At 38.4% G+C, this 12,215-nt stretch overlaps 1 long non-coding RNA gene across 2 annotated transcripts; it reads right to left on the reverse strand.

Annotated features, from left to right (window-relative positions):
- Nucleotides 1-5,170: 5,170 nt before the first annotated feature.
- Nucleotides 5,171-10,802, reverse strand: LOC133564953 (uncharacterized). Of its 2 annotated transcripts, none has more exons than XR_009809389.1 (5): nucleotides 10,633-10,802; nucleotides 10,372-10,416; nucleotides 10,051-10,121; nucleotides 8,788-8,938; nucleotides 5,171-5,575 (listed from the first exon to the last, which is right to left on the reverse strand). It is a non-coding gene; the product is annotated as an uncharacterized LOC133564953 (long non-coding RNA). The 2 variants fall into 2 exon arrangements; XR_009809388.1 differs by having other exon boundaries at nucleotides 10,623-10,802.
- Nucleotides 10,803-12,215: the final 1,413 nt, after the last annotated feature.

A 12,215-nucleotide genomic window follows, 5' to 3' on the forward strand; every position in this document is an offset into this window, starting at 1 on the left:
CCTGTCGTATGAGAGAACTGAACAGTCAGTCTCCAGGCAGAATTCAAGCCTTAAAAACATAGTTCTTTTGGGGTGCAATGGATGAAGACACTGTAAATTGTTTGCCTGAATTGAAGCGGGGTTTGCTGACGTGCACAACATATTTATATCAGGTGAAACTCAAAAAAGATTGTCCACCAATCACTGATGTACCCGACCGTTGCAGATCAACATGCTCCAGACATACATCAAGGGGAGTGTGTTGCCACAGCCAGTGTCAAGACAGATGCTAGATCTGGTTTTGTACCCGGAGGTAAATTTCTATGCTACACTTCATTATGTACATCCTATTCATTTGGTTGCTGCATCTTCCGTACCCTTTGGGCTTTTTTATATTTGGAATGTTTCAGGTGCTGGTTTACCTGGTGATGAAAATTGAGAGACTGAACCGGCTTGAAGCCGAATGTCTGCTCCTATTACTACAGGATGACACTGGCCTTCCCAGGACCATCAAAAAAGCGGTCTGACACCCTTGTGTAAATGTGAACTCAGGACTGATACATTCCAACATACATTGTTTTACTTAATAAATTGTTGAATTGTACATTGTTGTACTGTGATGTCATTCTATATTTGTTGAATGTTCTTATGAAGGAAAAAATATGAAAATTGCGTGCACACAATTTACAGATTGTGTCGTTGTGTGCACACAATTTAGAGACTGTGTCGTTGCTAGATTGTGTACAACAACATATAAATTGTGTACGCATTGTACCTATGAAAATTGTGTACAATAATCACATTATTAAAAGACTGCGCATTATAAAAATTTGCAAAATGTGGTTGCATTTTAAAGTGATTAAAATGAACATGTACATGTATTGTGTAGAATTTTATTGCCATAAAATATTGGTTCATTTTATAGGGCTAGACCCTATAAACATTCATGCTCTCCATCTCAAAATAAAATTGAACTGATCATGCTACATGCCATTTCTTGTCTTGTCCTTTTTGCAAAATAAATTTGAGATATCGGTAAAGTTTAAGCTGTTTTGACATTCGCTTGATTGTGCATTATACAAATTGCGCCCATTGATTTGCAAAATGTGCACCGCACATTATTCAAATATATAGCTGGAAAAAATTTGCAAAAAGATTGCGCATTATACAAATTAGCAAAATGCGGTTGTGCATTTTGCAAATTGCGCACATTGGTATTGTGCTTACAAGACCATCAAGTCGATGCAAAACAGGAAGTGCCCAGGTCCTGACGGCTTTACTGTTGAATTTTTTTAACTTTCTGTTCAACTGACCCCATACTAGTTAAAATGTATAATGACTCTTTCAGTGTAGACATGCTCCAAGACAGTCTCTCATTGGACTCCATCTCCTTACTGCTAAAAAAAAAAGACAAAGACTCATCCTCCTGTAGCAATAGACCTGTTTCATTATTAAAATAAATAAATGGGTTGTACCTGTATAGCGCTTTTCTACCTTCAAAGTACTCAAAGCGCTTTGACACTACTTCCACATTTACTCATTCACACACTGATGGAGGGAGCTGCCATGCAAGGCGCCAACTAGCACCCATCAGGAGCAAGGGTGAAGTGTCTTGCCCAGGACACAACGAGGTTGGTACTAGGTGGGATTTGAACCAGGGACGCTCGGGTTGCGCATGGCCACTCTTCCACTGCGCCACGCCGTCCCTAAAGGTCAATAGTTTTAATTCTGTTCAAAATCCTATACATTTGCCTTCAGCAGGTAAAAAAAGTAGATGTCACCGAGTGGAGTGACTGAGACAGGATGCAAGACCACAATATTTTTGAGGGAAGCGACCACCACAACCAACAGAGACTAGAGGAGAGTTTTTTCTAAAAAAATTATTTATTTCAACATCGGAACCAATTAAAAAATATACTTTTAAGAGTCCATATAAAAAAGCCTAGTGTTTTTAATCCTGAATGAGGGACATGTTGAGGTCCTGGGCAGCAAGCCGCAAATAACACTGGCAGTCAGTCACTTTAAAAAGAGAAAGGAGAACACAAGGTAACCTTCAGGACGTTTACTTAATTAAGTAATTGATTAACGTTGAAAAACTTATTGGGGTGTTACCATTTAGTGATCAATTGTACGGAATATGTACTGGACTGTGCAATCTACTAATACAAGTTTCAATCAATCAATCAATCATGCCTACTGAGCCTATGGTGCTATTAAGTTATTGTGGCTCAATGTGCCTTATTTTTTTTTATTTTAATGTATTATTATTTAATATATATTATTGTTTTAGTTGCTTAAAAGATACTCCTGGCACTGAATTTGCTCATTGCTATTTTTATGTTTTTGTGCATTATTTGTTGCTGTAATCATTAAACAAGCAGGTTACTCATCTGTTACTCAGTACTTGAGTAGTTTTTTCACAACATACTTTTTACTTTTACTCAAGTAAATATTTAGGTGACTACTCCTTACTTTTACTTGAGTAATAAATCTCTAAAGTAACAGTACTCTTACTTGAGTACAATTTCTGGCTACTCTACCCACCTCTGATGTTTTGTTAGAAACATTACATGTTAAAATAATAAAATGTAATGTGAAAAAAGAAAACTTGTAACACATTTTAGAATCATTTTTTCTATCTTGTCAAATCCACTATGAATTGTTAAAATAAATGTAATGTAATAATGTAGAAAATAATTGCATTTCAAACACATTTAAGAATATATTTCAATTTTGTCGTCGAGTCAAATGTTTAAATGAAAAAATAATAATACCATTTGTAAATTTGTATGTAAATTTTACCACTTTAAAAAACTTTTTTTTTTTTAATTTTGTTTTCAGATCCATTTTAAAATGTCATGGACACCTCCTGGAGAGGACACAAAAAAAGAAGGAAAACAAAAGAAAATAATATTTGTTGCAAATTTTTAAATAAATTGTTATTATCTTGTCAGATTCACACACACCGAGATCTGCCGCTGGGGAAGCTGTTACTGACTGACTCATGATTCGCCGACCTGCACACCGAACTGCTGCTGCAGAAGTGATTCGGTGAACAAATCTTTTGAACGAATCAATCTAAGGAACTGATTCTAGTGATTCAGTACAGTCAAAATAACTGCCGATCCCTTCACTACTCTCTGCTTGCTGATCCTGCATTAAAAAAGAGTGAAGCACGCACAGCCACACAGGTGCAAGGCATCAAGCAATCAGTGCTCCAGGTGCGCGGGCAGGCAGGCACACCCACACACACACACACTCCCCACCTGTCACCCTGTGACATAGACATTAAAGTAAATTGTCCATCACCCGAATATTCCTTTGAAGCAAATCTCACTAAATATAATTGTGACTAACACCCACAAATTAGGGATAAGAACACCTACGTGAAATGAAAACAGGATGTCAGAAAACTAAATAATAATAACTTACAAAAAGCTCAAGAACTGCTGTTATGCTGTATCCCTCAAAGGTTGGGCAAACAAGCCTCCTTCTTTCAATTTTTTTCTGACAAAAAAATTAACTAAAACTGCAAAATAAAATCAAGACAAAAAAAAAAAAGCAAGAAATGGTGCAGAGGTTGACACAAGTAGTTGTGTGTCTTTGCACTGAGCCAGTTGCTCAGACATACAAGCCTGTTGACATTTTCAGAGAGGGCAGCTCACTTTTTCTGCACCACATGTCACTGATGTGGCAGGTGTGGCCAAGTACTTTCATGCAAGGGAGGCCATCGCATCTGTGTGCCGTTTCATGTTCAGCTCACCATTGCTGGGGACAATCATCGATGCCAATAGTAGGCTCTGCCCTGTAGCACTCCAAACATTTCTGAACAGAATCCTCTTCGTCATCTGACGAAGACTCTGGGGCAAACATGAGAACTCATTTCTATGTTGGAGGCTCAGACTACTGGTTGTTCAGGCTGTGTAAGTCTCCCTAGGAAGGACAGTGATCAAACTCCAAACCTCAACCCTGTCAGGTTGAGGTCATTAAATCTGGGTCATCTTCAGAGACCTTCATCATGTATGAAAGATGACACAATGCTGGCAGCACTATGGAGCACGAAACAAACATCTGTCCTCCCAGAAGTTAACTTATATGCCTGCAAGAACAATAAAAAACAAAACAGTGAGAGGCTGTAGCATCTTTAATTTACTCTCCTGAAGTGAGTGAATTCAAACAAAGTCTCAGATACTGTCTCTCTCTCTCTCTCTCTCTCTCTCTCTCTCTCTCTCTCTCTCTCTCTCACACACACACACACACACATACTTCCTTACGTCCATTTTGGGGGCGCCCACAAAAATACCATACTTTTGAGAACACCACTTTCTGAAAGGTTTAGAGGAAGGGTCACCGACGCGGTGCCCCCAGGCACCAGGTCGCCCGTAAGGACCAGATGAGTCGCCCGCTGGCCTGTTCTAAAAATAGCGCAAATAGCAGCACTAACCAGTGAGCTGCCTCTATTTTTTAAATTGTGTTTATTAACTAGCAAGCTGGTCTCGCTTTGCTCGACATTTTTAATTCTAAGAGAGACAAAACTCAAATAGAATTTGAAAATCCAAGGAAACATTTTAAAGACTTGGTCTTCACTTGTTTAAATAAATTCATTTATTTTTTTACTTTGCTTCTTATAACTTTCAGAAAGACAATTTTAGAGAAAAAATACAACCTTACAAATGATTTTAGGATTTTTAAACACATATACCATTTTACCTTTTAAATTCCTTCCTCTTCTTTCTTGACAATTTAAATTAATGGTAAAGTTTTTTTTTTTAAATGTAAAGAATAATAAATACATTTTAATTTAATTCTTCATTTTAGCTTCTGTTTTTTCAACGAAGAATATTTGTGGAATATTTCTTCAAACTTATTATGATAAAAATTCAAAAAAAAAAACTGGAAACACTGTTCTAAATAAAATGACTTAATATGTTAGCCTGCCAAATTGGCACCACTATCAAATCCGCATGAAAATAAACATCACCCAACAAAGTAAGGTATGCTGTAAACATGTGTTTTACTAACACAATGCATGGACATCATGTACCAGAGCCCAGGAGAGGAAATGGAAAGTCAAGACAGTAGACAGTAATTTCAATAGTTGACTGCAAAGCTCAGAGCAACAATTATAGCATTATAATAGCATACAACATAATGCCATTACAAAAATACAAATGGCTCTAAAATTGGCCATTTAAGTAACAGGTAGAGTGCTACTATTCTGTAAACTGTTTTTTAGAAAACAAGTATGTTTTAGCTAACAGTATACATCGAACAAGCATACTTTGCAAAGGTGCACTTTAACAACACAGGAGTTCAAGATTTTGTCTGTTAGTTCAGTAACAAGCAACGAAAAAATGAAAAGCAACAAAAAATGTCGTTATTGTTTAGCACAAGCCTTACTCTTTAAAGCAGTGATTCGATTTCTGACGTAATTTTTTACACCAATCCATTTGCGGTCTCTCAGTGCGGGCTCTGCATTGATACACCAAAGACAGTCCATCTTCTGTGGTATCTTGCAAGCGTGTATGAAGTGCATCATGTGTCTTTCAACAGCACCTACGTCACTCTTGTCCCACTTACGTTTAGAGTTCTCTGTCTGTAAAGAAAAGAGAAAAGGGGATATCAAGTTACCTCCAAAAGATGGAAGACCATAAATAGCAGGTATTATTACACTAGTTTTTAATTTCTAAACCAAAAAGCACAATAGTTTGTGATTTTAAATTAATGTAGATTAATTTCAACTATTCTGAGTACAATATGAATTAGGCTTGCTAACAATTTTGACTAATTAACGAATACTACAACCTGCTATAGCAGTGGTTTTCAACCTTTTTTCAGTGATGTACCCCCTGTGAATTTGTTTTTAATTCAGGTACCCCCTAATCAGAGCAAAGCATTTTTGGCGGAAGAACTGGTCCAATGCAACAATTGGGGGCTTCGTCCTGGATGATACGCTGAAAATTGGACTGCTCTTGCAAACTTTCGGACAGACTCACTTAACCAACTTCAAATCAAGGTAAGCAGTGCCTTTTTCTAAAATCTGCATTAGGAGTCTGTCCAGAAGTCTGTAAGTCAAACACTGTTTTGTATCCCAGAGACGGAGTGCTGAATTTGATGGATTGGTTGCATTTTTGCCTTGTCCGCCATTACATAAAAGTTGTAAATAAGTGGTCAACTCAAGGCATTGTGTCAAGATTACCGTGACGGGCTGCTTCACTGACGAGTGGGCAAATAGTCGTGTGTGACATGCCCTGGGGAATTGGTCTCCCCTAAAAGAGTAACGGGACAGATAGCCGTTGTGTGGTTAGTAAATACTCCCCGGTTGTAAGATCCAAGTGACATTAACGTGTGCATGAAAATTAAGGATGGGTTGGAAGCCATTTGTGAAAGTACAATAAAATATTCCCTGGTTGCAAGATCCATGTGACGCTAACGTGTGCACGAAAATTACGAACCGTAAGGGTGGAGGCCCTTCTATACCACATGACAAATTCCAAGGTTGGAGGCCATTTGTAAAAAGTACAATAAAGTTCCCGGTTGAGAGAGCCTGGCGGCACTCAGGTGTGCGCTAAAATTAAGGAAAATAGACACAGTGGCAAAGGAGTGTGACGGACAGAAACATGATGGCGGCTGGGAAAACGTGATCAATCGTTACTGTTTAATAATCAATTGAATGTACTGTTGTCGACAATAAAATTAACAAGTAGAGTTTAAAAAAATAAAAAGTGAACGTTTCTTGAAAGGGGTAAGAGGGTGTTTACAACACTCGTAAAGTAGTGAACTCAAACGTTTGGTAAATTAAGAAAGGCAACAAATGAAGGTAGTCGTGAATGGTATTCGTGCGTCAGCGTATGCTGTTGGGGGTTTGTTTCATTTGTTTGTTTGTATGGTTGGTTGTTAACTCCTGAAACTGAAATACATTTGTGTTTTATAGTTGTTCTTATAATACCTAGTTCAGAAATCATATGAGTGAATGATCCATCCATTTAGTTATCTTCCTCCGCTTATCGGGTCGCGGGGGCAGCAACCGAAGCAAGGAGGCCCAGTGACTTCACCGCCACAGGGCCATCTTGTGAAGGTCAGAGTGAATGATAAATGTTGTTTGCAGTTACTAAGGTTTGATATGATACAGCTGCGCTTCTGGGTGAGACATATGAGATAAGAGTTGTCTTAGAAAAAGGGCATCTTTGAGCGTGTTCTGCCTTATCTCTTGGAATGTGCTTTCGCGCACACACACACCTGTACAGGCATTAAAGTGAGGACCGGAAAAGTTCCCATTGAAAGTGAGGACCGGAAAAGTTCCCATTGAAAGTGAGGACCACCCTTTCTGCTATACGTAGAGACGAACTGATCTTACACTTCAACACTAGGTGGCCCCCTAACTCCAGTTTCCACCTCAGATTATTAAAACATACAAAGGAAAAATACCTTGCGAAAAAGTTTTGTACCATCTTAGTGAGGACTTTTTCATAGGGGCGCTGTCGGGCCCATTTGTGGTCAGACCATTTCTGTTTATAGCTTGTAGGCCTTTTGTGCTCCCTTTTGTATTTTACTTTTAACAAATACTGTAATAATGTATGTTAATAAAACTACACTCAATGTTTACTGGTGACTGAACATCACAGCAACACATTTTCTCTTATAAAGTATTTAATTATTTGAAAAACAAATAACAATTATTGCTGTATAAAGATACAGTACATGAATAAAAAGAGAATTCAGAGGTCAGACCTACTGCAGGTGGTCAGGTGAGGTCAAAGTCCTCAGGTGAGGTCATCAGAGCCCTCAGGTGAGGTCAAAGTTCACAGATTTGGTCTTAAGAGTCCTCGAGTCAGGTCAGAGTCCACAGGTGAGGTCAAAGTCCACGAGTTAGGTCAGAGTCCACAGGTTAAGTCATCAGGTCCAAAGGTGAGGTCATCAAAGTCTTCGGGTGAGGTCAAATCCCTCAGGTGAGGTCAAAGTTCACAGGTTTGGTCATCAGAGCCTCAGGTGAGGTCAGAGCCCTCAGGTGAGGTCAAAGTTCGCAGGTTTGGTCATCAGAGTCATTGAGTCAGTTCAGAATCCACAGGTGAGGTCATCAGAGCCCTCAGGTGACGTCGAAGTCCACAGGAAGGAATCAATAAAGTACTATCTATCTATCTATCTATCTATCTATCTATCTATCTATCTATCTATCAGAGTCCTCAAGTCAGGTCAGAGTCCACAGGTTAAGTCATCAGGTCCTCAGGTGAGGTCATCAAAGTCTTCGGGTGAGGTCAAATTCCTCAGGTCAGGTCAGTCTTCAGGTCAGGTCATCAGAGCCCTCAGCTTTCTCTCAGGTCAGAGAAACAACAAATACTGAAGCTTCGTAAGCTTAGTAAAACATGCCAAATAAGTAGGAATCAAACTTCTCTATTAACATTAAGGGCAAACACTATGTAAAATAAAGCTGCTGAAACTTTTGACTCAACAAATTATGAGGCTTGTAGGAAAACTAACAAAAAATAAACAATAAACAAATACTATTTAATTTCTGTTGTTCGGTTTGGGCTTGTGGTCCTGTTTGAGGGAGGGCTGCGTGTGTGTCTGACCGGAATAGAATCGGATAAAAGATGCACTGCTCGGTACCTCTCCGGTCATCCCAAGTAATGCCTAATAAAATTGTCTGAATGTGGTTGCTGGCTGATCAATCGGTGCATCTCTATAGATCTGCTCTATGGATTGCAATGGTGCATCCCTCACCTTTAGTACTTCAGTTTTCTTGTCGCAGATCTGCGATTTAAAGTTACAATTTTGTTGTGCACATAGTCTTTCACATTTTTCCATGACCTTTCACTCAGGGCCTTCTCAGCTTGTATAGCCTGCAGACAATCCTCTCTGCCAGAAACTCTTCGCTCTGCCATAAAGTTTCCCAACTGCTTTTCCACTGCCATCCTTTCTGCTTCACTCCATGGTTTACTCAGTGTAGCTTGGCGTGGCTCTATAAATGACAGAAGAAGACAACATGGATTTTGTAATGTTCAATAAATTAAACTACTACGCAGAGTTCTTAACATGGCTCATCCACAGCTAGCAAACAGCTCAAAAATCGTAAAATGATGAGCAGGACTGTAATACATCTTTAGAAATAGGTATTGTTGCATTAGGGTTTACACCAGAGCTTTACACCAGCCTCTTATTACCACTGAGTAGCTAAACACGCCTGCTATTACTACAGTAGATGCAGAGCTCTGTTTAAAATCAGGGTGGGGCAGTATATACAATATGTCATTATCATGATATGAGACTACACACTGTCATATTTTGGATATTGTCATTAGAGGTTGACCAATAGTGGATTTTCAATGGCCAATATAATAACAAAAGTTTGGAGCTAGAAAACGCAATTGACCAATACATCAGCTGATAAAACCATCAAATGAATAAAAGCTTTTTTACTGAGTGGAGGATAGCTTCCTTATACAATTATAGCAGATGTATGGTGGGAAACATGAATGAAAAACCATTTTATCGATTCTAATATTTGCCTTAACCCACACATTACTGATGATTACTGATCAAACATCTAATTGTGTTAATTTTTTGCACAAGTAGTCATCCCTACAATATTGCTACAGTGTCGATATTAAGGTATTTGGTTTAAAAGACAACATCATGATATTTGATTCAGTGGCCCAGATCACATTTATGAACAGCTTTTGAGGGGAAATGTGCGATATATAGTATGACATATATATAACATGTATCATGATATGGTAAATGGTATATGATATATATGAAGCGTGTATCATATGTGCCAAAAAAAAACAAAACCTTGATACAACTTTAAGGCCGTACCATCCAGCTCTAGCTTAAAAATTCAAAGTATTTGTTGACTTGTGTGCATGTTTAATGAAATTATGCAGAAATGCATAATTTGACTATCCTACGTCCAAACCACTTTTGACACTGGTTGACAGTTGACACTTGAATGCACACTGTCTGACATTGTATTTAACACACTTACTGACTCCTAATGAAGTTTAAATAATAAATCCCATGCACATCCCAAAGAAAGTATAATGGTGGGTTTGAAGAACTGACAGAACTTACCAATTTGTTTCTTTGCCTTCTTCTCTTTTCCTTTTTTCATCCCCAGTGAAAGCCTCTGACTGGGCTCTGATCTGCAGCAGACAAATATTAGTTCCTGTTAGTCAATGAAACATGAGATAAAAGAAAAAGCTTCTGGGCTATAAATTGAACTAATAGGATGAAATGAGGAGTATGAAACATACACTTTTTAGGAAAGCAGTGCACTACTTGTCAGTTAAATTTAACTCTGTATAAATTTATACGGAGTTCCACTACTGAAAATAACCAGCAGGGTCCTTTTGGTCAGAAGGCAAGACTATAATACAACAGCTATAAACTCACCATCCTCATTGCAGGAGTCTACACAGGACAGGTCAAGACATCCTTCTAAAAACAAGAGCAAAGAATGACATATTGACACATCATACTGTGGAGTTTAGGAAATGATACTGAAAGCATGTAATTTTATCTGCAGATTGGTAGCGTGGAGTTTAAAAAGATTTGTTTTGACAAATATATGAAAATATATTGAAAATGGACATCATCCTCGAAAAATAACAACAATAAATACTGAAATAAAAGAAAGAACATACAGTCATCCACCTCTCTGGCTCTTTTTTGTCCAGTGTATGTAACAGTCACAGAAGTTGACGTAGGATTTTCAACTGTGAAAGATAAGGGCAAATGTTAACACTCAAATCCTCAAGTGCAAAGACTGTTGTTGATTAAAAGATTTTTAATTTTTCCAAGAAGCACTGACACTCCCAAAACAGTCTACTTCTCTCATTCAGCTATAGTGGAGGCAAGTTACATTGCCCTGCCAGTAAAAGCCAACTCATGTGTGCTGAAACAACTAAGGTGTTGATATTTAACCATCAGCTCTTTATATCAGACTACAACATCATCTGATCTAATTCATGTTTCATATTTGGAATGAAGTCCAGTCAAGGCCATCAGTTGTCACAAAACTGCTGTTTGTACTTAGTACACTCATTCAAAGAATATTTAACCATTCATTTAGATTTTCTTTTTTATGCAAATAGGGTGGCTGTTATGTTAGCCATTTTAGGATACTGAGGTGTAGACGCCTTACTGCTTGCGTTCTCCGGATCACTCAACACCACCAAGCTGGATTGACACCGTTTTATTTTTGTTTCCTTTCCCTTTTTTTCTTTTTGGCAGATGCGAATGAATATACACAATTTCAGTCTTTCGTTCGTGTCACGCCAGCCGTTCTCCCACAGCCTCCCGTGCCTTTCGGTGTCAGCCTCACCCCACGTCTCTCTCGGTCTTTTCGACCCCGCTCATGGTCTCCGCCCCCCCTGATAAAGAGACAGGTGATTAGACAACTCGTCCCAGCTGAGAAATCTCCTCACCTGTCATTGCTTCACAGCCGGCTCCTGCCCACGCCCTGCCAGAAGGGGACACGTCGACCATGCCCCTCCACATGAGGTTCCAAAGATGAAGTTCAATACATACAAATCAAACCCTGAATAATTGTCATATAGTTTTAACTCACCATCTACATCTGAGGTCTCATCCCCTCTGCAGGGACCTTGTGTCTTTTGGGTAGAGAGGAGGTCAGGACATCCATCTGAAAAATAACATAAACAGAAAGTGAGACATTATACTGTACAGTGTTGAAGGGGAAGACAGAATGAAAGCAGGCAACTGTATCTGCAAAGCAGAGAGTTTAATTGTGTATACATACACTAATTGAGTACTATTGTTCTTCCATAAAGACTTTTATGGAGCCTCCGGTGTACAGTTTTTTGTTAAATAAAACTGGTAAATTCAGTTCTGTAATTTTTTATTAAGTTCATGATGGTGCTGTACTGGACTGCAATATATCAATATATCAATGCTTTTTGTAATATTTTATCTTCCGGTATGTAAACAGGGAGGACAAAAGATTTGAGACATCTTAAAATACCGTAGTGCAACAAAATAGCAACATTATCTATCACCCCAATAAGTAATATCTAACAACTTAAACATCTGTGACAGTGTCAACAAAACTGAACATTATGAGCATCTAATACACAGATGTTATGGTAGGGATGTACCCAATTACAAAAGACTGCACAGGTAAACGTAAGAAAGGGAGTCACTGAGAGAGATGTGGGCTACAGGTAACATCACAATAGATGTAACTTCCCATTATTGTCTCTAATTAAATTATCACG

Source organism: Nerophis ophidion, linkage group LG13 (genome assembly GCF_033978795.1).
Source record: "Nerophis ophidion isolate RoL-2023_Sa linkage group LG13, RoL_Noph_v1.0, whole genome shotgun sequence".
In the NCBI taxonomy this organism is placed as follows: domain Eukaryota; kingdom Metazoa; phylum Chordata; class Actinopteri; order Syngnathiformes; family Syngnathidae; genus Nerophis; species Nerophis ophidion.